The sequence below is a fragment of the Natator depressus genome, chromosome 2 (genome assembly GCF_965152275.1).
Source record: "Natator depressus isolate rNatDep1 chromosome 2, rNatDep2.hap1, whole genome shotgun sequence".
Lineage (NCBI taxonomy): Eukaryota > Metazoa > Chordata > Testudines > Cheloniidae > Natator > Natator depressus.
This window is the reverse complement of record NC_134235.1, coordinates 112,586,607-112,612,535: the sequence shown is the minus strand read 5'-3', so window position 1 is coordinate 112,612,535 and position 25,929 is coordinate 112,586,607.

Sequence of the window (25,929 nt, the reverse complement as noted above, 5' to 3'; positions counted from 1 at the left end):
TCTTTTCCTTCTTGCTACAGGTTTCCACACCCTCCATAGGTAACACAATCACATCACCTTCACGCTCTCCTTGTACCCTGGCTAGGATCTCACCCTGATTAGACAGAGTTGCGACACCCTTTCCCAACCACACACGAGCAACAGGCAAAATACAAGCACCAGAATTGTCTGGTCTCTGGGATTTTACATAGACACTAACTGGATGCGACCTAGTTACAGGGCCATTCTCCTGAGCAGACACAAACTTAGGACCATTCCCTTCCTGGGCTTTAGCTGAATCCAGAACCAGCTCTGAGACAACTGCACAACGCTCAACCATCACAGGCTGAAAGGCCCCTTCTGTCTGCTCCACAGACCAAGAAGAGCCGGACACACTTTCTCCTTTACCAGACACACAGCTTGGGATCTCTTTCCCCTTGTCCCAGCACACAAGGCTGGTCACAGACACCTGCTTGGAGATCAGGGTAGCTCCCTCCACAGGCAAGTCAATACCTCTGACAGGCACAGGCACATTTCCTTCACTGTCCCAATTCTCCACCCAGCTAACAGGTAAGGTCCAGGGACACTCATCTTCCACTCTCCTCGCCTTCCCACCCTGCTGACTGGACAAAGCCATCAGATCACAAGGCTGCCTAGGCTCATCCAAACTTTCCTTACCAAGCACCTTGCCACTCCCCACAGATCCCCTCCCCTGCCTGTGTCTCCCCCCACTCAGCTGGGGTCTCAGCTCCCCCTGTGCTCAGCGCTGCCCTTGCTGTGCCAGTGGGGGTAGGCAGCGAGCTCGCTGCTTTCCTCAGTGCATCAGAGCCAGCGTGAGCCCCCTCTCCGGAGTGCAAGGGCGCAGGGAGCATCTCTCTGTCCCACCCAGCCCCAGGGGTCTGCTTACAGGCAGGCAGGTAGCCTGAGCCTAGCGGCTCCTCCCCTGTGCCAGCCAGGTCATCTGCATTTTCACTGACCGTTTCCCTCTCCACTGATTGGTTCCCTGGATTCAAATTCAAACCCTCGGCCGTTACAGGAGCATGGCCTGGATCCTGTCCCAAAGAGACACAGTTGCCCCACAACAGGGTCTCGCAGCTGGTGTCCTGGAGCACCCCAAAAACCAGCCAGCCCCACCCCTCCTGGGTCTGCACAGGGATCTGGGCCATAGGCAGGGCGAGGGGCTTCATCCCTGGGACCCTCACCCAGCTCACACAGCCCCTCAACCTCTGAGGCTGCACCACCCAGGGCCTGACAACAGTTCTCTCTGTCCCAGGATCTCGCCACCCCGGGAATGTCTCCCCATTGACCATCACCTTCCGCTCCCACTGGGGGTCCGAGGGGCCTGGCCCCAGGAAACTCCACACAGACATATAGGTTGGGGTCAGGAGTGGGAGCCTGTCCACCTCCCCACCCATCTGGCTGACGGAGTCTATGGCTTTGGGACCCAGCAAGGGAACTAGACACCGGGGCTTTTCCGCAGGGTCCCCCTGGTTCAAATCTCCAGCCTGCTCAAAGGCAGTGAGGTGGGCATACACATCCCCCCCCTCCTTAACCAGGGGCAGCAATTTAGTCTCGAGGTTCCCTGCGGAACTGGCCCCCCGGGGTCTATCCCCACTCACCCCGGGGAGGTTCCCTAGGCCTCTCCGCTCCCCCACCGCCAGTTCATGCTGCTGCTGCTGCAGCTCTTTCTCGGGCTCTCGCTGTCTCTCACAGTCCTCTTGCTCTCTCGGACTCAGCTCCAATCCATCCATCTCCGATCCCTGGATGGGGAACCCGATCGTGAAGACCCTCGTCTGGTCGGGGACAGGGGTCTTGGCGATGCCTGGCTACTACTCCAGCTGCTCCCAGATCCTGCTATAGCCCCATTTGGGGTCAGGAATCTGTCCCTTAGAGCGGTCATCCTCCTCCAGCTGCACGATTAACTGTGCTTTGGTGAACTTTCCAATGCTCAACCCTCTCTTTCTGCACAGGGTAAAAATGTCCTTCTTAAGGAGATGGTGACAGGCCGTCACTCCGCTCTTCCCAAGTTGTTGTGGACTCACAGGCCTGTGTGCTCTTAGCTCCCCACGGTTTCCAGGGAGAACCCCTAGTGTGCCAGCCCTTCTCGAGGTCACCACCTCTTTGCCAGGGTCGAGCTGCAGACTCCTCCGCCCCTGGGACCGCTCGCTGCAGTCCCCCGGGGGACCCCGTTACTGCAAAAGTCCTTTTCTCTGGTCACACAATCCTAGGGGTTAACCGCCCCCTGAAACCGTCTCTCTCTGAATCTTCAGCACGCCTAGTCCCCATCAATCCCCCTTTGTTTTACTGCTCCCCAGTCACTTACTGCAGGAAGCGCCATCCACGGGGTGCAGTAGATCCCACCGCTGCCACCAGTTGTCATGGAGTGCCCGGGCGATGCTCTGGAACTGCTCCCCATGAAGCCAGTCAGGACTCTGGGGCAGTCGCCTTCCGGTGAGCAGCCTGTCCGCAGGGCAAACAGCTCACACGGCTTCCACCTTCCTGGGTCTGACCTCGGAGCATTCAGCATCCTCTGCCCCTCCGTGTGCTTCCCACAGCGAGACCGCTCAGGCGGGGCTCCTGGGGAAGCCAGAGGGTCCTGCACCCCAACTTCGCAGTCAGACGGGACTCTCAGCCAGCCAGTAAAACAGAGGTTTATTAGACGACAGGAACATGGTCTAAAACAGAGCTTGCAGGTGCAGAGAACAGGACCCCTCAGCTGGGTCCATTTTGGAGGGCAGTGAGCCAGACAACCACGTCTGCACTTCACTCCATGTCCTAGCCAGCCCCAAACTGAAACTCCCTCCAGCCCCCCCTCCTCTGGGCTTTGTTCCTTTCCCAGGCCAGGAGGTCACCTGATTCCTTTGTTCTCCAACCCTTTAGCTCTCACCTTGCAGGGGGGAAGGGTCCAGGCCATCAGTTGCCAGGAAACAGGGTGTCGGCCATTCTCTGTGTCCAGACCCCTGCACACACCTGCCCTCTAGGGCTCTGCAGTGATCATACACCCTTACCCCACCACCTAGATACTTAAGAACTGCATAAGGGAAATTGAGGCACCCCCACAATATTCGGAGGAACCATTAAGAACAGTCCCACTTCGTCACAATCGGGACTGTCCCTATAAAACTGAGACATCTGGTACCCTAGCGAGGGTATGTTTATACAGCAACTAAACACCCGCAGCTGGCTTGTACCAGCCAAGACAGGCTGCAGAGCTGTTTCATTGTGTGTAGATTCTGGAGCCTAGACTATAAGATCCTGCAAGGGGGGAAGGTCCCAGAGCCTGGGCTGCAGCCAGAGCCCGGAAGTCTACACTGCAGTTAAACAGCTCCGCAGCCTCAGCCCCGTGAGCCCGTCAGCTGGCACAAGCCAATCGTGGGTTTTTCTTCGCTGTGTAGACATACCCTGAGATTACTTCATGCTCACCAGTAAAAATAAAGGCTCAGGATCCAGCCCTGTATCTATTAAATCCTCTATTTGTATATATACAGAAATACATATAAACATAGAGAAACACATAGTAGAGTCTAGCTAACTTACACTAATGCCTGGAATTTGGGTACCTCCATTTTTGTGTGCCCCGTTTGAGATGCGATAAAAGGGCCCGACGTTCAGAAAATACTAAGCACTCACTCTTTGTAAATCAGCCATCATCCCAAGTTGTGCAAAAAGTCACTAGTGACTTTTGAAAATGTAGACATCAGTGTTCTAGAACCTGAAGGGAGTTGTCAGCTTTGGAATTCCCTGATTATCCAAAGCTTTGGGTGTTCCCTTGAGACTTAGTATTAACAAGGTGCTGTGGTAGCTCTGGCAGCATTTACCCAGCTGAACCACTAAAAATATCATGGGTGGAATTCTGTGTTGCCCCTGGAAGAGGCACAGCACAGAATTCAATGCCTGGAGGGGTGGCACAAAGGTAAATTTAAACTAGCCCTGTGAATCCTGGGTTGCTCAGGCTACTAGAGAAGTCCCTGGTGTAACTGAAACAGCCCAGAGGGGAGGAGCTGTGTAAATTACAGCAGTCTCCCTAGGTGTCCTATGGACCACAGCATTGCTGGACCCTACACTCTAAAATTTTTATCAATGACATGGAAGAAGACAAAACTGTCACTGGTAAAGTTTGCAAATGACACAAAAATTGGGGGAGTGGGAAGTAATAAAGAGGACAGGTCACTGATCCAGAGCAATCTGGATTGTTGGGTATACTGGGCACAAGCAAACAACATCCATTTTAATATGGCTAAATGTAAACATATACGTGTAGGAACAAAGAATATAGGCCACCCTTACAGGATGGGGGAATAAGTGACGGAAAAAGATTTGGGTATCATGGTAGATAATCAGCTGAACATGAACTCGCAGTGTGACACTGTGGCCAACAGAGCTAATCATAGAATATCAGTGTTGGAAGGGACCTCAGGAGGTCATCTAGTCCAACCCCCGGCTCAAAGCAGGACCAAGCCCAACTAAGTCATCCCAGCCAGGGCTCTGTCAAGCCGCGCCTTAAAATCTCTAAGGATGGAGATTCCACCACCTCTCTAGGTAACCCATTCCAGTGCTTCACCACCCTCCTAGTGATATACTTTTTCCTAACAGCCAACCTAAACCTCCCCCACTGCAACTTGAGACCATTACTCCTTGTTTTGTCATCTGCTACCACTGAGAACAGCCTAGATCCATCCTCTTTGAAATCCAGCTTCTCGTCCACTGTAACCCCTAGGTCCTTTTCTGCAGAACTGCTGCCTGGCTGCTTGGTTCCTAGTCTGTAGCGGTGCATGGGATTCTTCCGTCCTAAGTGCAGGACTCTGCACTTGTCCTTGTTGAACCTCATCAGATTTCTTTTGGTCCAATCCTCTAATTTGTCTAGGTCCCTCTTTATCCTATCCCCATCCTCCAGTGTATCTACCACTCCTCCTAGTGTAGTGTCATCTGCAAACTTGCTGAGGGTGCAATCCACGCCATCCTCCAGACCATTAATGAAGATATTGAACAAAACCGGCCTCAGGACCAACCCTTGGGGCATTCCACTTGATACCGGCTGCCGACTAGACATGGCATCATCACTGATCACAACCCATTGAGTTCGATGATCTAGACAACTTTCTATCCACTTTATAGTCAATTCATCCAGCCCATACTTCTTTAATTTGCTGGCAAGAATACTGTGGCATACCGTATCAAAAGCTTTGCTAAAGTTAAGGAATAACACGTCCACTGCTTTCCCCTAATCCACAGAGCCAGTTATCTCATCATAGAAGGCAATTAGGTTAGTCAGGCATGACTTGCCCTTCGTGAATCCATGCTGACTGTTCCTGATCACTTTCCTCTCCTCAAAGTGCTTCAAAATTGATTCCTTGAGGACCTGCTCCATAATTTTTCCAGGGACTGATGTGAGGCTGACTGGCCTGTAGTTCCCTGGATCCTCCTTCTTCCCTTTTTAAAAGATGGCACTGCATTAGCCTTTTTCCAGTCATCCGGGACCTCTCCTGATCACCATGAGTTTATGCCATCATGGGATGCATAAATAGGAGAATCTCGAATAGGAGTAGAAAGGTTATTTTATCTCTGTATTTGGCACTACGGAGGTTGTTGATGGAAAATGTTATCTAGCTCTGGTGTCCACAATTCAAGAAAGATGTTGATAAATTGGAGACGATTCAGAGAAGAGCTAGGAGAATGATTAAAGGATTAGAAAAAATGCATTATAGTGATAAATTAAATAGATTGAGCACTTTGAGTTTAACAAAGAGAAGGTTAAGGGGTGACTTGATTACAGTCTAAAGTATTTTCGTTGGCAACAAATATTTAATAATGGGCTCTTCAATCTAGCAGAAGGAGGTGTGACATGATCCAATGGCTAGAAGTTGAAGCTAGACAAATTCAGACTGGGAAAAAAGGTGGGTTATTGTTTGTTTGTTTGTTTTAACACCAGCGAGAGTAATTAATCACTGGAACAATTTACCAAGGGTCATGGTGGATTCTCCATCACCAAACAATTTTTAAATCAGGACTGGATGTTTTCCTAAAAGATCTGCTCTAGGAATTGTTTTGGGGAAGTTCTGTGTCTTGTGCTATATAGAAGGTCAGACTAGATGATTACAATGATCCCTTATGGCCTTGGAATCTATGAATCTCCACAGTGTTGCATGTTGGAGGCCCATCCCTGGGCACAGAACTTCCTGCCCCCAACGCCCCTTACAACAGTACTTCTGAGGGAATTTTCCACCTTTTTTGTGCTGAGGGAATTCTTTCTGTCTGGATACAAGGCTTTTAGGGCTCCTTTCCATCACTCGAGCCCTTTTACACAGTGTCCAGAGGCCGGAGCAAGGCGTGACTATCTTATCGTATAAATTGGAAAGCTTATGTGCCTTGGTGTAAGAGCGCTGGTCAGAGGCGTTCACTGTGAGTAAAAATAGTGAACATTTCAGGTGGTATATAAATAAATAAATAGAGATTTTCTCCCTTTTACCACCCCTCCACACTAACCTCTACTAAGCCTCCCCAAAAACTTGCCTGATCCTTTTTTCTTTTGTAAACCTGCTCACCAAGCAAATTTTTCAAACGTCTTCTAATAGCTCAACTGTTCATATAGTGTATATGGAAGCAATTATGTTAACACACATGATTCACAGCATATATGTTTTCACATAGCCTATATGTTGACATAACTATTTATTCCATATGGGATTTCAAATTCCAAAAACGGTCTAAGCATTTGAAAAAGATTAACATAAGAATAGGGAAAACACATGTTCACGCACTTCAGTTTGTGTAATGATTCACACACACAAATAGAGGAAAATCACCAAATAGAGTCAAATGGGTCTGTGTAAAACACTTTGAAAGGAATCCTCTTGAGACAAAGATGTAAATATTCAAGTTGGAAAGTTTAATATTGCTAGGTCGACATGCGTGGCAGGGAAAAAGATGTGCTGTTCATACTTAAAATTAATATAGCTTGAGGTGGAATTATCAGTCTAGACACAACAGGCCAGATGCCTAGCTGGTGTAAACTGGCATAGCTCCATAGAGTTATATCATTTTACACCAGCTGAGGATCTAGCCCAAATGTTTTATGTTGCCTTATGCAACTTTTTCATTCAAAAAAAGCAAAATAAGCTGTTTACCTTAGTTGAACAAGAAAAGGAACTATGAGCAACTTTGATAAAGTTCCAGGAAACTAAAGCTATTCTATATACCTTGCACAGACTCTGGCATATACGAGTTCACTTGCAAACAAACAAAAAAGTTAACTTCTCTACTTAACCAAACAACTTTTTTTTTTAATGGTGATGTGTTTTAGAAACACAATTTCAACATTTCCCAGAACTTTAAAACCACATACATGGCATTTAGTAACAGAGCTTTTTAAAGTTTAATCTTCCTCTAGTTGGAAATGACATGGATTACTGTAAACTATTTAGATTAACCCTAAAATAAAGAATCATTTATCAAACTTCCCATGTTAACAAGATTGATCTAAACTTGCAAACAAACAAAGGAAAGGCTGCTGTATGTCAAAACTGATCCATTATTGTGGTTCACCAAAATGTCTGTGTCATCTTTATTCCCTAGTGATAATATATACTGCTTGCAATTAATATATATTTGGAATTATTGTTCAAGTACAGTCTCAGGTAAACTAAGTGACCAGGAAACTCGATCATTTATATTTGCAGCTGCTACCAATAGTATTCTTCAGATACACTATATTATCTTTAACATAATACTTTTTTATTATTATTATTTTGCCAGCAACTTTCCTTATAATAGGCTAAATATAAGAGTTATTGCATGTCCCAACTAGTGATGGGCAAACCAGAACGGTTTTATAGCTCTGGATATTTAACTAAAACTGATCTTTGACTTTACAATAAGTAGAGTGATTGAATACCAGACAAAAATATTTGCTGAATAATCTATTTGACAAAAATTGCAGTTATCTGATGACTAGTTTATTCAATTACAAGTATTTGAACAGCTCTAGCAATCAGTCGGGAAATCTTAGGAGAATAGGTTCTTTCGTGAAAGATCTGTTTTTCCCATGCTGGAAAGTTATATGTCACCATCATACTAGTATCTGAGCACCTCACGAACATTAATGCTTTTATCCTCACAACACCCCTTTGAGGTGCGGCAAGAGTGTATTATAATTTAATTTTAGCAGACGAGGAATTTGTGGCACACAGACTGAGTAACTTGCCCAAGATAAAACTGGAAGTCTGCCAGGAACTGAACCACAATAAACTGAGTCCCAGCCCAAAGTCCTAACAACAAAAACAGCCCTTTGTCCCTTTGAGTTATAATCAAGCTTTCAGTCCTTTCTCATTCCCAGTGAATGCTTCATGTCATTGACATTTCTAAAACAGACAGAGCCACAAGCCATCTACATAGTTGATGGTCATTGTATCTGCACTAACACTTCCTTTCTAGGCCATGTTGGTAGAGGCTCCCCTACCTGCATGAGGCAGCACCCTATCCATTCTTCTCTTTGGAGGGGAACCAGTGCAAATTTAATGATGATTTCTGTGACACACTGTACTTCAAAGTAGCGCCCTGTCACCCCCATACTCATCACTGGTATATGGTAGTGGTATTTCATACAAAGCATGCTTTGCAACGTATTATATGAAAGGTCATGATATGCTGAAACTTCATTGTTCTATCAAAAATATGTATACCATTACTGTGTATGATGTTATGAAATTTTACTATATGGTTATTGAAATCGGTGTGAATTTGGGAGATGCCCACTGCTAGCTTTCCAGTGACAACAAAGGTGGTGACAAGTATCAGAGGGGTAGCCATGTTAGTCTGTATCCACAAAAACAACAAGGAGTCCGGTGGCATCTTAAAGACTAACAGATTTATTTGGGCATAAGCTTTCTTGGGTAAAAAATCCACTTCTTCACATGGTGACCTATACCCGGGTGGGCATAAAACCACCCTTGACAAGTAGGGGAATTGTGAACAAGAGATTTACAATTTTATAAGAGACAGTTGCGCAAGCACCACACAATGGGGATTGCTCTACTCTGTGACTCAGCAAGGCCCACCAGAACATGCCTGGGCCAATATCTTTCCAAGGACATGGTTTGAGAGTATAAATAAGGCACAGCAGCATCGTAAGACCACCTGTCTCTTCCCCACCTACACTGAAGGCAAGAAGAATGCTGGGAAGACAAAGACTTTGAACTGAGGAAACTGGTCCCAGGCTGTGAAGGAAATCCACCCTGTCTATTAAGAACTGTAATCTACCTGCAACATCCAGTGGGATGAGAAAAGCTGTTTGACTCAAATCTTGCTTAGTCTAAAAGTTTAGGATTTGAAATGCACATTTACTTTTAATTTTCCAAGTAGCTATCCCTGACCTTTATGTCTAACACATATGATCACTTAAAATCTATCTTTCTGTAGTTAATAAACTAATTTTAATGTTTTATCCTTACCGGTGAGTTTGTCTAAAGTGCTTGGGAAATCTATTCAGATTAGAAAGGCTGGTGCATGTCCACCCTCCCTTAACGAAGTAGTGAACTAATTAATGAGCTTGCACTGTTCAAGAGAAGGTCTTGAGAAGTGTAAGATGGTATAATTCTTGGGTGCAAGGCTGTGGGCTTGGGAGATTTGCTGGTGTTTCCCTGTGTATGGTTCATGAATGGTTTGGAGGGCATGCAACTTAGCTGGGTGTGCCTCTGCACACTGTGGCTGAGTGATAACAGCACCTGGAGAGATTTGCTACTTGTCACTGGCAAAGCATTGTGAGACAGCCCAGACTGGAGAGTTAAGGGGGCACAGTGGTCCCACAGCTTCAAGTTGTACCCTGGGGATCCTGTCACAACTTCCTCTTACCATGGATTTAAAGAGTGCTGATGCTAAAAAGAGGAGCCATTTCCCTGGTTCTCTTCTCTTGTCTAAACTCCACACAACCCCCCACCCCCAGAGTGGGGGGATTGCAGGAGCCATAAAAATATTACCATAGACCTTGCGCTGCCCCCTTCCATTACTCCCCCAGGTGTCATCCTCCTCATCTGCTACCTTCCTGCTATGCAGGCAGAAGATAGCATTGGAACCTAAACTGCTTGAAACATCACATCGATAACAATTTGGCCATATCATGTATTATGCAGTGTGGGGGGGCTTTATTTTAAAGGAAGATTCTTAACACATGTGAATTGTAAAACCTTTGATTTTCAAAGTTTCAAACTACGAAACAAATACCACAGTGTAAAATGAAAAAAAGAAGTGAAATATTTCCAAATCAAATTGTCACTCTGGTATCTCCAGATTGCCCTTCCTCCCCACTCCCAATTAACAGGGACGATAAAAGTTCTTCATTTCCCAGGAGGTTTGCTATCATCCTGATGCCTGGAATGTAATTTTGCAGGCTACAGTATCATCTGAAGTGAGGGTGGGGGGAGGAGTCCTTATTTTGACTTTGGCGGTGACTATACATTTACTCTCAAATTCTGCAACCAGAATTTTCATCTGTGAAGAATTCATAGTCTTTTTTTATTCTATGGCTTACAAAGGCTTACAATTTTGTGAAATGTAGTATACAGATTTAATAGGCTTGTAGTCTTGTCTAATACCATAGTAACAAATAAATGCAACAGAGAATTGCTGACACAATAGAAAACTGCTAGTTCAATATAAATGGGTCCCTGTAAAGAAATCTGATGTAATTTCTCTGTACAACTTGACTACAGCTTTCAGCTCGGCTTGCTATAAATAGGCTGCATGGCATTAGCAGGAGAAAAATCTTACTGTTACCTCTTCGGTAGGTTATAGAACAGCGCTGCTCAAACAGGCTGGATCGGGGAAATAGTGCTAGTGGGTGTCAAGGTTCCTTTCCCACTCTGAACTCTAGGGTACAGATGTTTGGACCTGCATGAAAACCTCCTAAGCTTACTTTTACCAGCTTAGATTAAAACTTCCCCAAGGTACAAACTATTTTACCCTTTGCCCTTGGACTTTTGCTGCCACCACCAAACGTTTAACCGGGTTACTGGGAAAGAGTTGTTTGGAAACGTCTTTCCCCCCCAAAATCCTCCCAAACCTTGCACCCCACTTCCTGGAGAAGGTTTGGTAAAAATCCTCACCAATTTGCATAGGTGACCACAGACCCAAACCCTTGGATCTTAAGAACAATGAAAAAGCATTCAGTTTCTGAAAAGAAGAATTTTAATAGAAGTAAAAAGAATCATCTCTGTAAAATCAGGATGGTAAATATCTTACAGGGTAATTAGATTCAAAACATAGAGAATCCCTCTAGGCAAAACCTTAAGTTACAAAAAGACACAAAAACAGGAATATCCATTGCTTTCAGCACAGTTTATTTCCTCAGCCATTTAAAGAAATCATAATCTAACGCATATCTAGCTAGATTACTTACTAAATTCTAAGACTCCATTCCTGTTCTGTCCCTGGCAAAAGCATCATCCAGACAGACACAGACACTTTTTTTCTCCCCCCCCTCCAGCTTTGAAAGTATCTTGTCTCCTCATTGGTCATTTTGGTCAGGTGCCAGTGAGGTTATCCGAGCTTCTTAACCCTTTACAGGTGAAAGGATTTTTCCTCTGGCCAGGAGGGATTTTAAAGGTGTTTACCCTTCCCTTTAGATTTATGACAAGGGGCTTTGAACTTCAGAGTCTTACCAGCTGTGCCAATATGCCACAGGTACCCTACAACAGTCTCTATCTTGCATGCCTTACACAGGGGGGCATGAATCAGCATTCACATTGCACACCCTGTCAGTGCCCAGTCCAGGTTGGGGAAGTGAATGATCTAACCAGGAGACCAAATTCTGCGATGAATCCTGTTTACGTGCCGCTGGAGGCACATTTCTCATATGCTAAGAAGATACCTTACACAGCTAAAAACTCCCATTGAGACCAGTGCACTAAACAGTGCAAGATAAGGTTCAGGGTGAAGACATGAAAATGGATTTGTGAGGTAATAAAATAATACTACTGAGCATTTTGTAGGTAGATGACAATGTTTCTATATGCATAATGTGTTCAGCTTAGATTGAATTTTGCAATTGTAATATTTAGGACTATTTTTTCTAATAGTTTTAACTTAATATGATCTCTGCCAAGTTAGCAAGTAGTTGACAAATTGTTATAGATTATATGAAAACATAGATCACCAGTATTAAAACATAGATCACCTAGAATAAAAATGAAGAGCATTCCACCTAGGACTGTCCTGAAGATCATGGCTACCTTTGATAACAATAGTAATACAGGTTTCAGAGTAGCAGCCGTGTTAGTCTGTATCAGCAAAAAGAACAGGAGTATGGATTTCCACTCCATACGGCTAAATGGTAATACATACAGTGACTTCTCTCAATATCACTTTTCACCCTCCCCTTTCTATCTATGTATCCATCCATCCATCATTTCATTAATCTCAATTTTCCATTATTCTCATATCACCATACGTCTTTTCTGATATATCACACTTACCTTGTATGATTCATTTAACATATCCCTGGCAACCTTGGACTTCATGGTTATCAGTGTTCTATCTATCATGGCTACTCAGAACTTCACAGCAACAGGAAGGGGGTTGGGGGGAGAGAGAAAGAGAGAGAGAAAAAATATTCATATTCTCCTGCTCCAAAAGCACAGACTTCTGCTACAGAAGATGGCAGGCTACCTTCATTCGCTTTTATTTAGCAGTACACAATTTATGACTAGAGCTGGACAGGAAGCATTTTTTCTGTCCCATGAAAACTCTTTAGATTTTAAAAAAAATCCCACCCTGGAATTGGGACAAAAAGCTGGGATCTCGAATTTTCATGAAGCAAAACTCCAAAAAGAGTTTGGGCCAAGCAAAAAATGTTATTTTGATTTTGATAATTTTTATTTTTTTAATTTCTTTTTCCTATGATTAGTTTAAATTTTGAAATTAAAAGTCATTTCAAACCAGAAAACAATTTTTCATTTCAGGAACATTGAAACAAAAGTATTTTAACAATTTTGAAACTTTATTTTCCCCAAAGAACATTCAAATCAGGAGATTCATCAAAACCAACCCTTTTCTAGAACAGTTTTGACAAATTTGCATTTTCTGATGAAGAATGTTTCTTGAGAAAATTCCTGACCACAATTTAGCAAAGAGCAATAATATACCCATACACACTACTGAGTTTATTCCAGGAGTTTTGCTTATATATTTAATTTAAAAAGGTAATATAATTGTGCTCATAAACAAAGCCCTCTCATTTCATTATAGAATGACTATTTTGAGCCATTTGAGCAGATGAAATGGAACCAGAATAAAAGAAATTTGCTTTTTAGCAGATATATTTACTTTGGGGAGAGAGGAGCTGTCTGAAAAGGATTACAGTCATCCCCAGTTGGTGAAAGTGGGCATAACACAAATCACTTCAGTGGAGCTACAACCATTTATATCTGCAGAGGATCTGGTCCAAACTCCAGATCTTCCCTAAATGGAAGATTAAACTATATGGCACTGCACATCAAGAACAAGAATTAGGGTTACTAAATGTTGAAAAAAAAATTAAAATCTGAATTTACCTCCGTACAGTTAACACACATTAATGTGCCATGTGGGGAAGGGAAGGAGTGCATGGACCTGGCAATGGGTTTTAATAGTCCAAGTGGGTATAGATAGTGTCCGGGGGTTAACTCAAGGATTTATTGGATTGCACACATGCTTAGAATTTAGACAGACACTTTGAAAAATCTAAATAAATACATTTTATGAATAATACCAAGCAGGCACCAAATATTTATACTAGCCATTTGCTTTATGGACATGAATGAACAATTGATGCAAACAATGTACTCAATGACTGAACCCTTAAAATGTTCTTCACTGAGATACCAGTGATTGCTTCCAATGACACGGACCACATGGCCTGATCATCACAAGAGCTGAAAACCCACAACTTCCATTGATTCTAAGAAGAACTGGAAGGGCTCAGTACTTTTGACCATTAGGTCAGCCATTTTCTAAAGCTAAATGCATTCCCTACTGCATCCAAGGGAACTCTCTACGCGTGAGTGGGTGTGTCCAATAAGCAGAAACTGTGACCTGTGACTCACCCCTTTGCATGTCTGGCAGCAAGAAGCAGGAAGCTGTGTCACACATGTAACCACAAGGTTTAGAGGAGCACACAATGAATCCTACCTCTCAGTGTTCCCTCAGGCATTGTCTGTATATGCACCTGCACATCTCACAGAAGTTAGGCCACAGACTAGACATTTAATGAAACCTGGCAAAATGGAATCAAAAACCTGATGAACTTGCAAAATGAGGTAGAAAGCATCTGAGTTGCTTTGTCAGGGAGTTTCCTAAGTTTACTCTACTCTGATTCTGAGTCACTGCTTTAGTGAGAGCTCAAGGCATATACTTTTCACTGGACACATGGGCTCTCACAAAACACCCATGTTCCAATGCCTAGAGGCCGCTATTTCAAAAAGCTTTTAAAAGATTAAATCTGGCATTTTAGTTTGTTATGAAATTAATCATTGTTATGTGAAAATGTTAACAATTTGTGCTTGCATATTTTCAGTGTTGTATTAGGACATATTTAGTTAAGGTGTAGTGAATAGAGTGGCTATTGATATAGATATAGGCTTAATAATATAAGATATATAGATATAGGCTTAATAATACACTTCCTTCAGAGATGGCAGACTCCAGGAGAGTCATGGAAATAAACGTGCTCCAGAATAAAATGCTTAGCCAATGGCAACTTGAAGCCAGCATTCCGTGCCATTCGCAACCTCAGCGAACAAGAGGTAGTCACTACAAATGGCGTCCTGAACAACAGCCAAGGCCATCCATGTAAATCGGACAATGACATTCTCTCACGCTGGGTGGGAACATTATCACAGTGTCCTGAACCATCCTCCAGCTGCCGCTTGTTCAGAACAAGCAGTCACTGCAGTTTCGGATCGAGACATTTGTACTGATTCACCAACACTGGATGAAGTGAAGTGTATCATCTCTAAACTGAAAAACGGACGTGCAGCCGGTGTTGATGGCATCCCCTCAGAGCTACTAAAATGTGCTATTGATCCTGTAGGTGTAGCAGAATCACTTCTGGCCACCTTTCATCTGGTGTGGACAACTGGAACCCTGCCCACCACCTGGAAGGACGGTATTGTGATCTCACTCTATAAGGGCAAGGGACCGCACAGTGACTGTAACAGCTACCGGCCGATCACCCTGCTCTCCGTTCCAAGAAAGGTGTTGGTGCATGTTTTGCTGGCATGCCTGGAGCCTTTGCTACATCGGAAGCATCGTCCCCAACAGTCAGGCTTTATGAGGAACAGGTCCACATTAGATGCCATTATGGCGCTTTGCTTGTTTTAGGAGATAAACTGCGAGTTCAGGAAGCTCCTACACGTAACGCATGTTGATCTTAAGCCTGCATTTGATTCAGTAGACTGTGTCGCATTATGGAAGGCCTTAAAGGGTGTAGGTGTCCCTACCACTCTGCTGGACTTGATTAGAGAGCTGCATAATGGAACCACTGCTCGTGTTTGTCTGGGGAACCAGATGTCCTCACCTTTTAAATCAGTATCTGGTTTTAGGCAGGGTTGCATTCTGGCCCCTGCACTCTTTTGTTGGGCAATGGATTTCATAATGCAGCATTCTGTCAGGTCTATAGCCATTGAGATTGGTGATCTCTTGCTCACAGAGCTTGACTATGCTAATGACATTCTTTTAGTACAGACCCCCAACAGGTTTCCTGAGGCACTCCAGCATATGGGGGAGGAGTCAGCTAAGATCGGTCTCCATGTTTCATGGTCAAAAGACATAACTGCAAAATCTAGGATCAGGTCCACCTGCGACTCCAATCTCTTTGAACAATGAAACCGTCAAATCAGTTTCCAGCTTTTGCTATCTGGGTTCTATACTTACCAGCTGCTCCAATTCTCACACGGAGGTTCTCCATCGGATTGACATCGCAGAATCTGCCATGCCATTATATCTTACAACGGATATGAAATCAACATCATCTTAGTATGACAACCAAGTTCAGGATTAATTCGAGCTGTATCCTTCCCATACTGTTCTATGGCTGCGAAACATGGACACTACGCCGCTCAGACTGGACAAAGCTGAGGCTTTCCACACAAAATATAAATGTCATATATTGGGCATAAAGTGGAATGATTTCTTCTGTAATGAAGATGTTTATGGTCATTTGGGTCTACAGACTACTGGGGTCATTGTCCGCAGATGGCGCCTTACGCTTTTCGGACATGTTGCAAGGATGCACAAGACGTTCCAGTGAACGCCAGTCTCGGGGTGGTTTGTAACATCCGGCATAAAAGTCCACCAATCAAGGGGTGGAGGCAGACCCCCTATTACATGGGTTTATCAAGTCTGTTCTGATGTTGGACTCTCAGGCCATCAAGTCTTCGCAATTGCTCAGGAAAGGACCAAATGGTGAACGATTGCTATGGCCGACTGTCTAGCTAAGCATTAAAGAAGAGAATAAAATGCACTTCAAGAGTGACTACTGTAGGTCCGTCTGTACAGAAGCATAGACATCTGTTTTTGCTGCTGGCAAGATGGCCATGGCAGAAATCACATTTTAAAAAAAATGGTATGGAATGATTAAAATAATTATATTTTTAAACTTGGAACTCAGAAAAATTCAACTGTTTTTAGCTCAGCAAAGCTTCTTTAAAAAATGCTCTAGAGGATTCTTTTTATAACTAGGTCATTATGTTTTTATTCAGTATCTCCTCATTAACGAACTCTCTGAAGCTTCTTTCTTTTGATGCCAAATATGTTGATCTGAATAAATACATCTTTACAGATGTAATCCAAACTCCAGAGCAGATTCTACAGTGATACACAGAGGAACTGTTGTCCTCACCATGGACAAAATTCAGATGGCTAGTGTAGGACTCAATGCTTAACCTACTTAAGCCCTGTGCACAGAGGAGAATTTCACCTCAAGTGAATAATCTTTACTAAACAGAAACCTAGAACCAGTAAGAAATAGAATAAATATAAAAACTAGGTTGAGCCAAAAGTTTTGCACAAAACTTTTCCATGGGAAAAGACCAATTTTGGTAGAATCGTCCATAAGGAACATCTAACTGAAATGTTTCATTTGGGGTCAATATTAATCTCTGTGTCTGAGACTCCCCAGTCAGACTACATCTCCCATGATGCTCTGCAGTCCCTCTTTGTGGATAGGCCACCATGATGCATCATAGGACTCCCAAACTCGTGTTTCCAAATAGAAATATTTTGAACTTTTTATTCCACAAAAAGGTTCTATATTTCAACACTTTTTCCTCGCAGTTTGCAATGAAAAATGTTGATATAATCACACTTTCCATCAGATGGAGAGTCCATTTTTATCAATTCTAATAACAATTAACTAAAAAAATATAAAGAAGTCATTAATTAGTCCACACAACCAACAGACATGAGATCAAGTTCAATTGTTACTAATGGGAATCTACTTTATGTGGATATCTGTTAAAATAAATAGTTAATGTATCTATTTTGCTTTTAATAGCCAGAGCGATACTGAGGGTAGGGTAGAGAGAGAGAGACTTTGAACTGGTATTAGATGCCCAGAAGTGCTCTGATGATAGAATATACAGATACTCTCAGAGGCAACTGCTACACCTCCTTTATAGCAGCGTAGCACACACACTGCCCTCTTTCTGACTTGGACTCCACCAATCAGATTGGAAAGGAGTAGGGCAGTGGCTTCCACAGATCTGGTGAGTCAAACAAGAATTATGATTTTTTTCCTGTGTAGACTTGTGTATATGAAGGAAGAGAGTGGGCCTGCTTGCATTATCTTCCTTTCCTGCTCATCCCAACAGAGCCAACTACTCTCTGACCATATGTTGCTGATCATAATGTTAATGTGAATATTTGTAAAACTTTAGCCAAAATGTCCTTAACATTTTGGCCTTCCCCACACATATCTGCCGAAAGAGCTCTTTCCATCCCTGATTCTGTCTAAAGTAATTTACCATGTAGTATGCACAGTGATGTGACTTAACCAGCTTCCTAGAATGAATGATATTGTTATTGCTGTCCATGATGATCTGTTCTCTGCCCCATGGTAGCGGCAGTTGTTTTGCAGAAATGAGAAATTACCTTTGTCCCCAAAAGGCTTCCCTTTTGGAACTGATGTGTTAGTGAGAATATGATTAAAGAACTTGAGACAAGATTTTCCAAGGCAACTAATGCTTTTGGGTGCCTCAATCCTTGGGATGCCCAGAGATATCATAAAGGGCCCTGTTTTTTTCCAGAGGGAAGATACTCAGCATTTTCTGAGAATCAGATCTCTTTGGGTAGGTCTTTGCTGCAATTAGAGGTGTGACTGCAGCACACAGACAGACCTCAGCCAGCTAGATTAAAGAACATAAGAACAGCCATACCAACAGTCTATCTAGCCCAGTATCCTGTCTTCAAACAGTGGCCAACGCCAAGTGCTTCAGAGGGAATGAACAGAATGGGCAATAATCCAGCAATCCACCACATCATCCACTCCCAGCTTCTGGCAAACAGAGGCTAAGAACACTCAGTGCATGTTGGTGCATCCCTGACCATCACTATCCCTGGTGAATAGTCATTGATGGACCTATCCTCCATGAACGTATCTAGTTCTTTTTTGAACCCTGTTATAGTTTTGGCCTTCACAACATTCCCTGGCAACGAGTTGACTGCGTGTTGTGTGAAGAAGTACTGTCTTTTGTTTGTTTTAAACCTGCTGCCTATTAATTTCATTGGGTGACCCCTAGTTCTTGTGTACTGTGAAAGGGGTAAATAATGCTTCCCTACTCATTTTCTCCACACCAGTCAAGATTTTATAGACTTCTATCATATCTCTTCTTAGTTGTCTCTTTTTCAAGCTGAAAAATTCCAGTCTTTTTCATCTCTGTTCCATACACCAAATCATGTTTTGTTGCCCTGCTCTGAACCTTTTCCATTTCCAATATATCTTGTTTGAGATGGGCTGACCAGATCTGCATGCAGTATTCAAGCTGTAGGCGTACCATGGATTGATATAAAGGCAATATAATATTTTCTGTCTTATTATCTATCCCCCTTTTCTAATGGTTCCTAACATTGTTAGCTTTCTTTTGGCTGCCACTGCACATTGAGTGGATGTTTTCAGAGAACTATCCACAAAGATTGTGGAGTCACTTTCTTGAATGGTAACAGGTAATTTAGACTCCACCATCATTTTGTATGTATAGTTGGGTTTATGTTTTCCAATGTGCATTACTTTGCATTTATCAATATTGAATTTCATCTGCCATTTTGTTGCCCATTCACTCAGTTTTATAAGATCCCTCTGTAACTCATCGTAGTCTGTTTTGGATTTAACTATCATGCATAATTTTGTATCATCTGCAATTTTTGCCACCGCTGTTTACCTCTTTTTCCAGATCATTTATAAATATGTTAACCAGTGCTGGTCCCAGTACAGGCCCCTCGGGGACACCACTATTTGCCTCTCTCCATTCTGAAAACTGATCATTTATTCCTACCCTTCATTTCCTACCTTTTCACCAGTTACTGATCCGTGAGAGGATCTTCCCTCTTATGCTATGACAGCTTACTTTGCTTAAGAGCCTTTGATGAGAGATCTTGTCAAGCTTTCTGAAAATCTAAGTACACTATATCCACTGGATTGCCTTTGGCCACATGTTTATCAACCCCCTTAAAGTATTCTAATAATAGAATCATACATTTTAAGGTCAGAAGGGACCATTATGATCATCTAGTCTGACCTCCTGCAAATGCAGGCCACAGAATCTCACCCACCAACTCCTGTAACAAACCCCTAACTTATGTCTGAGCTATTGAAGTCCTCAAATCGTGGTTTAAAGACTTCAAGGTGCAGAGAATCCTCCAGCAAGTGACCCGTGCCCCACGCTGCAGAGGAAGGTGAAAAACCCCCATGGCCTCTGCCGACCTTCCCTGGAGGAAAATTCCTTCCTGACCCCAAATATGGTCAGCTAAACCCTGAGCATGTGGGCAAGACTCACCAGCCAGATACCCAGGAAAGAATTTTCTGTAGTAACTCTGATCCCACCCCATCTAACATCCCATCACAGGCCACTGGGCATATCTACCACTAATAGTCAAAGATCAATTAATTGCCAAAATTAGGCTATCTCAGCATATCATCTCCTCCATAAACTTATCAAGCTCAGTCTTGAAGCCAGATATATCTTTTGCCCCCACTGCTTCCCTTGGAAGGTTGTTCCAGAATTTCACTCCTCCGATGGTTAGAAATCTTCATCAAATTTCAAGTCTAATAGATTGATGAGGCACGATTTCCCTTTACAAAGCTGTGTAGACTCTTTCCCAACAAATTGTGATCATCTATGTGTCTGATAATTCTGGTCTTACAGCAGTTTCAACCAATTTGCCTGGTACTGAAGTTAGGTATACTGGCCTATAATTGTTGGGATCGCCTCTGCAGCCTTTTTTAAAAATTGGCATCACATTAGCTCTCCTCCAGTCATCTGGTACAGAAGCTGATTTAAATGATAGGTTACAGACCACAGTTAATTCTGTAATTTCACATTCAAAACTCCTGGGTGAATGCCATCTGGTCCTGGTGTCTTATTACAGTTTAATTTAGAGGTGGTTTTGGAACAAACTGATAACGACACCTCAATCTGGGACACCTAAAAAGAATGACTCAACTGTCGGAATCTCCTTTACATCCTTCACGTTGAAGGCCGATCCACAGAGTTCATTTAGTGTCTCCACAATGGCCTTATCGTCCTTGAGTGCTCCTTTAGCATTTCAGTTGTTCAGTGACCCCACTGGTTGTTTATCAGGCTTCCTGCTTCTGATGTACTTGAAACAATTTTTGTTGTTCGTTTTTAAGTCTTTGACTAGTTGCTCTTCAAATTCTTTTTTGGTCTGCCTAATTGTATTTTTACACTAGACTTACCAGAGTTTATGCACCTTTCTATTTTCCTCCGTGTGATTTAACTTCCAATATTTAAAAGATGCCTTTTTGCCTCTAACTGCTTTGTTTACTTTGTTGTTTAGCCATGCTGGCACTTCTTTGGTCCTCTTACTATGTTTTTTAATTTGGGGAATACATTTAATTTAAGTCTCTATTGTGGGGTTTTTTAAAAGTTTTCATGCAGCTTGCAGGCATTTCACTTTTGAGACTGTACCTTTTAATTTCCATGTAACTAGCTTCCTCATTTTTGTGTAGTTTCCCTTTCTGAAGTTAAATGCTATGATGGTGGGCTTCTTTGGTATTCCCCCCAACAGGGATGTTAATTATATTATGGTTGCTACTACCAAGCAGTTCAGCTATATTCACCTCTTAGACCAGATCCTGTGCTCCACTTATGACTAAAGCAAGAACTGTCCCATCTCTTATGGATTCCAGGACCAGCTGTTCCAAGAAGCAGTCATTTATGGTGTCTAGAAACTTTATCTCCGCATCCTGTCCTGAGGTGACATGTACCCAATAGTTGAGATAGTTGAAATCCCTCATTATTATTGAGTTTTCCATTTTTGTAGCCTCTCTAATCTTCCTGAGCATTTCACAATCATATCCACCACCTGGGTCAGGGGTTGATAGTATATCCCTACTGCTAGATTCTTATTATTCAAGCACAGAATGTCTATCCAGAGAGATTCTATGGTACAGTTTAGTTCATGTAAGAACTGTACTATATTTGACTCTATGCTTTCTTTCACATGTAGTGCCACTCCCCCACCAGCACGACCTATTCTGTCGCTCCTATATCTTTTGTACGCTGGTATTACCGTGTCCCATTGATTATAATCATTCCACCAAGTTTCTGTGATCCCTATTAATAGTCTCATTTAATGCCATGCACTCAACTTCACCCATCTTAGTATTTAGACTTCTGTGCCTCCTGTACCTTCATTCAATTCTTATGCAGGCCCTAGCGATTGAGATGAGTCATGCCCCACATTAGCCTTTTTCAGCAGCAGCAGTGGCAGCAGCAGGCCTATGTTACCTGGCACCTGCAGGCTTGTTAAGCCTCACTGCCTGATATCTTCACCCATTATTCTGAGATTGCTTGACTGACAGGAGCCAAGCAGTGTTTCACCCTGTGGGGCTCGTGACATGCACAGTGTCTGTCAACACTTCCTATCACTCTCTGCTTATGCAGACGTTTTTTTCCTGATGTATTCATCACTAGGCTGCAGACACCTAGTTAATCCATTTAGAACCTATCAGCTCTGTTCATCGGCTCATAAACCTATTACCTCGGAGGCACTGTGCTCAGGGACACAGGTGCCAGACCGGTGTACAAAACCCAATTGAGTTATGTAGCAGGCTGTGAGGGCCTCAGATTCATGATTCTGCCTGCATGGGGAATTGCACACGTTATGTGGCAGCAGCCACTTTATTAAATATCGATTTAAATCACAGCCTTTAATCAAATCTGATAGAAGACCTTTTTCACCTCCTGTCTCTCCTTCCCATCCCTTCCTCTGCTCCCCCATGCTCTCCAGTAGGTCTGCCTGATGACAGTAGAGCTCAGGAATGAATAGTTAGCAAGTAGTTCAACAGCAAACCCTTATCAACTGTAATGAGGCATTTGTGATAATCGAGTGATGAAATGTAAATGGGCAGTAATGAGCACAATTACATCCACTGGGGAACCATCAAAGCAGCTTCTTTCCTCACAGATAGATGAGCTCTTTCCCTATCCTTGCCCAGTGCTGACTTCACTGTGAGCACAGTGGAGAGTCAGAGACTGGGGCGGGAGAGAGAAAGAGAGGTGGCAAACAGAGAAAGTACCTAACAGAACAAGCTTGCTGACAGCAGTCAGGTAAAAACCAGACTCTGCTTTAATCCTACCTTTGATGGTTATCCTACCCACAATTCCCTCCCCCTTTCTTTGCTCACTCACAGTCCTTAAGGATAATTTGATTTGCTGCAATGTTTGAAAACTGCCTCATTGTGCTAACAAGATTAAGTTGAGCCTATGTCTGTTTGATACACTGAGAATGTGCAGGGAGACTAGAACTGGCTTTCAGCTGGAACTGGGGCCAAGAAATGGGACGGTTGCCAGGGAACAGGCCCAATGACTGCTTATGTCATCTTTGCAGACAAGGAATTAGCAGGGAGAAATACAGAAATGTTCATGAAACAGGGCAAGTCAGCCCTTCAGTAATCTCGCAGGTAAATGTGTGGGGGAGGGGGGATCTGAGATTGTGTATTAGGAAATAGTTACAGTGAAACTGCATAATTTAGTGTGGCTTTTTAGTTTAACCTCAATCATATCTGTGACTAAATAAATCTAGAGACAAGCAAAAGGATCTAGAGCAAAAAAAATATTTTCTGTGTCCTACTTCTATAACATATTACATTACGTATAGTGCAGACAGCAGCATACTTGATTCTTTCTGTCCTTGTCTCACGGGATCTAATGTACTGGCCAGACTAACTGTAGGTATCCTTATTTCCTTGTTCAACAGATTGATATTTGTCATGGGATTTAATCTGCAACATGACCAGTTAAAAACAAAGCTCATGAATCTTGATTGTGTCATACTGTCTAAGTGGTTCATGACCATGAGTGCCAACCTCAGGGAAGACCATCAAGAAGCAGGGAAAAATCCCCAAACTGGTGGTATGTTCTATAATTAGATCTCACCAACTCAATAACAAGTATTAACTCCTAAAGCACATGGAGTCACCGACAGTCCCTTGGGCATTCCAGTCTATCTTGCCACCCAGGAAAGCTGGATTTAGTGATACTTGGTTGGTTTACACCAAAAATCATAGAAGATAGAGGTTGCTGCCAGTCCCAAGAGACTAGTCACTTACCCCAGGTCAATTTGTACCTCAGATTTCTCACCAAAGACAACGCGTGCAGCCAATCCTATAAAATAAGGATATGTTAACCAGGAAAAATAAATGAGAGTTATTACAAGGACAAAGTAAGCAAACTTATATACAGAAATTAGTTATGGTTTTACAGAGTTGCAGTAATCTGTCAGCTCTGAATGTCCTTTGGGGCTAACCCAGGTTGATCCTGGGGATCTCTGCTTCTCTTCCATACCTATGTCCCTGCCAGAATCCAAACAGAAATTTAAAAAAAAAAAAAAAAAAAAAAAGATGGAAAAACTTTGTCAGCTTTCTTTCTTTCTTTTTCAGAATTCAAGCTGATGGGATGAGCCCTTTGGCACGTAGCCTCTTCATGGGTGTGCACAAGCAATTAGCAGAATCTTTGTATTGTGATGTCCCACAATGGCCCATTTAGTTTTGATAGCCCTTCCTGATGGGCGTTAGGTAATATCTTCCATAGGGATTCAGCTCTCTGCACTAGGTATTTGAAAGAAGGGAAGGTCTGGAAATTAATGGCTCAGAAAGCAAGGGGTTTGGAGACAGAAAAAAAAATAGAGCTTAAAAGAAGAACTAGAAATGTGACAGAACTGAAGTACTCACTACATGTTTACAGCAAGTCTGGATAGCAGACAGGCCCAGTTTAATTTGGTAATTACAACTAGGTGGTTTTCAAACATTGCAGCAAATCAAATCACCCTTAAGAACTGAGAGTCATATTGTTTAAGACAAGAAATTGACAGAAAAAAACTGAAAGCTTTCCATGGAGTACTATTGAACTACAGGTTTCAGAGTAACAGCCGTGTTAGTCTGTATTCGCAAAAAGAAAAGGAGTACTTGTGGCACCTTAGAGACTAACCACTTTATTTGAGCATGAGCTTTCGTGAGCTACAGCTCACTTCATCGGATGCATCCGATGAAGTGAGCTGTAGCTCACGAAAGCTCATGCTCAAATAAAGTGGTTAGTCTCTAAGGTGCCACAAGTACTCCTTTTCTTTTATTGAACTACAGAGATAAATATCACACAATACAGTTGGTATGGACTAGGACAGTGAAACAGAGCAGATCTAAAACATTGGCCAGAGCAATTACCAGCTTGATTAGCAAATGCACACTTCACACTACTCAGAACCATGGCATTGCCAATGCACACTTCACACTACTGAGAAACATGGCATTGCCAATTTGGGTAAGATTGGAACTCTGTTTATTCCTATAGGCTGTCTCTCTGAAAATGTCTTCAGAGTAAGGTACAAGACACCCAGCAGTGGACAGTTATAAGTGACTTGCTGCTAAGGAAATTAACTAGAATTTTTCCCTAAGTAGCGATTTGCTTATGTCCGAAAGAATGAGGATTTGTATCCCTACATTCTAAACCTATCTAATGTAATTGTGCATGTTCTTATTATCCACCAAATACAGAGTTCAATTCTTTTTTCAATCGTCTGGACTTCAGAGATGTCTTCTGGCAATGAATTTCCTAGGCTACCCATATGTGTTATGTAAGAAATATTTCCTTTCATAATTTTGATTGGTTGCCTTTTAGTTTAATTGAACATCCCTTTGTTCTTGAGTTAAGAGAAAGTGTGAATAGGAGCACATGAATCTTGCATATGCTTTCCTCTTGGCAAATTATTCACATCATCTCATTTATGAGCAAATCAGATCAGTGACATATAGGGTGGCAGGTGACTAATAGTCTGGTTAAGACTGACCCCCCACTTGGTAAGGCAACTCCCATCTTTTTATGTACTGTGTATATGTACACCTGCTACTGTATTTTCCACTCCATGCATCTGATGAAGTGGGTTCTAGCCCACAAAAGCTTATGCCCAAATAAATTTGTTAGTCTCTAAGGTGCCACAAGGATTTCCTCATTGGTTTTGCTGGTTAAGGGAGGTTCCCACAGTTTTGATGACTCACTATAATAGCTCATGGAGCCTGCTCTCAAACCAAGAGGACAGTGGTGACACAGCTGAAGTGAGTATTACCACGAACAATGCTGTGGGTCATTCAAGATGTCGTCGTTGACCTCCGGAGTTTAGTTTTAACATGATTTTTCCTGTTTTCTGAATGCTTGTAACTGCACTATTTTAAATATATAATTTATGAATATG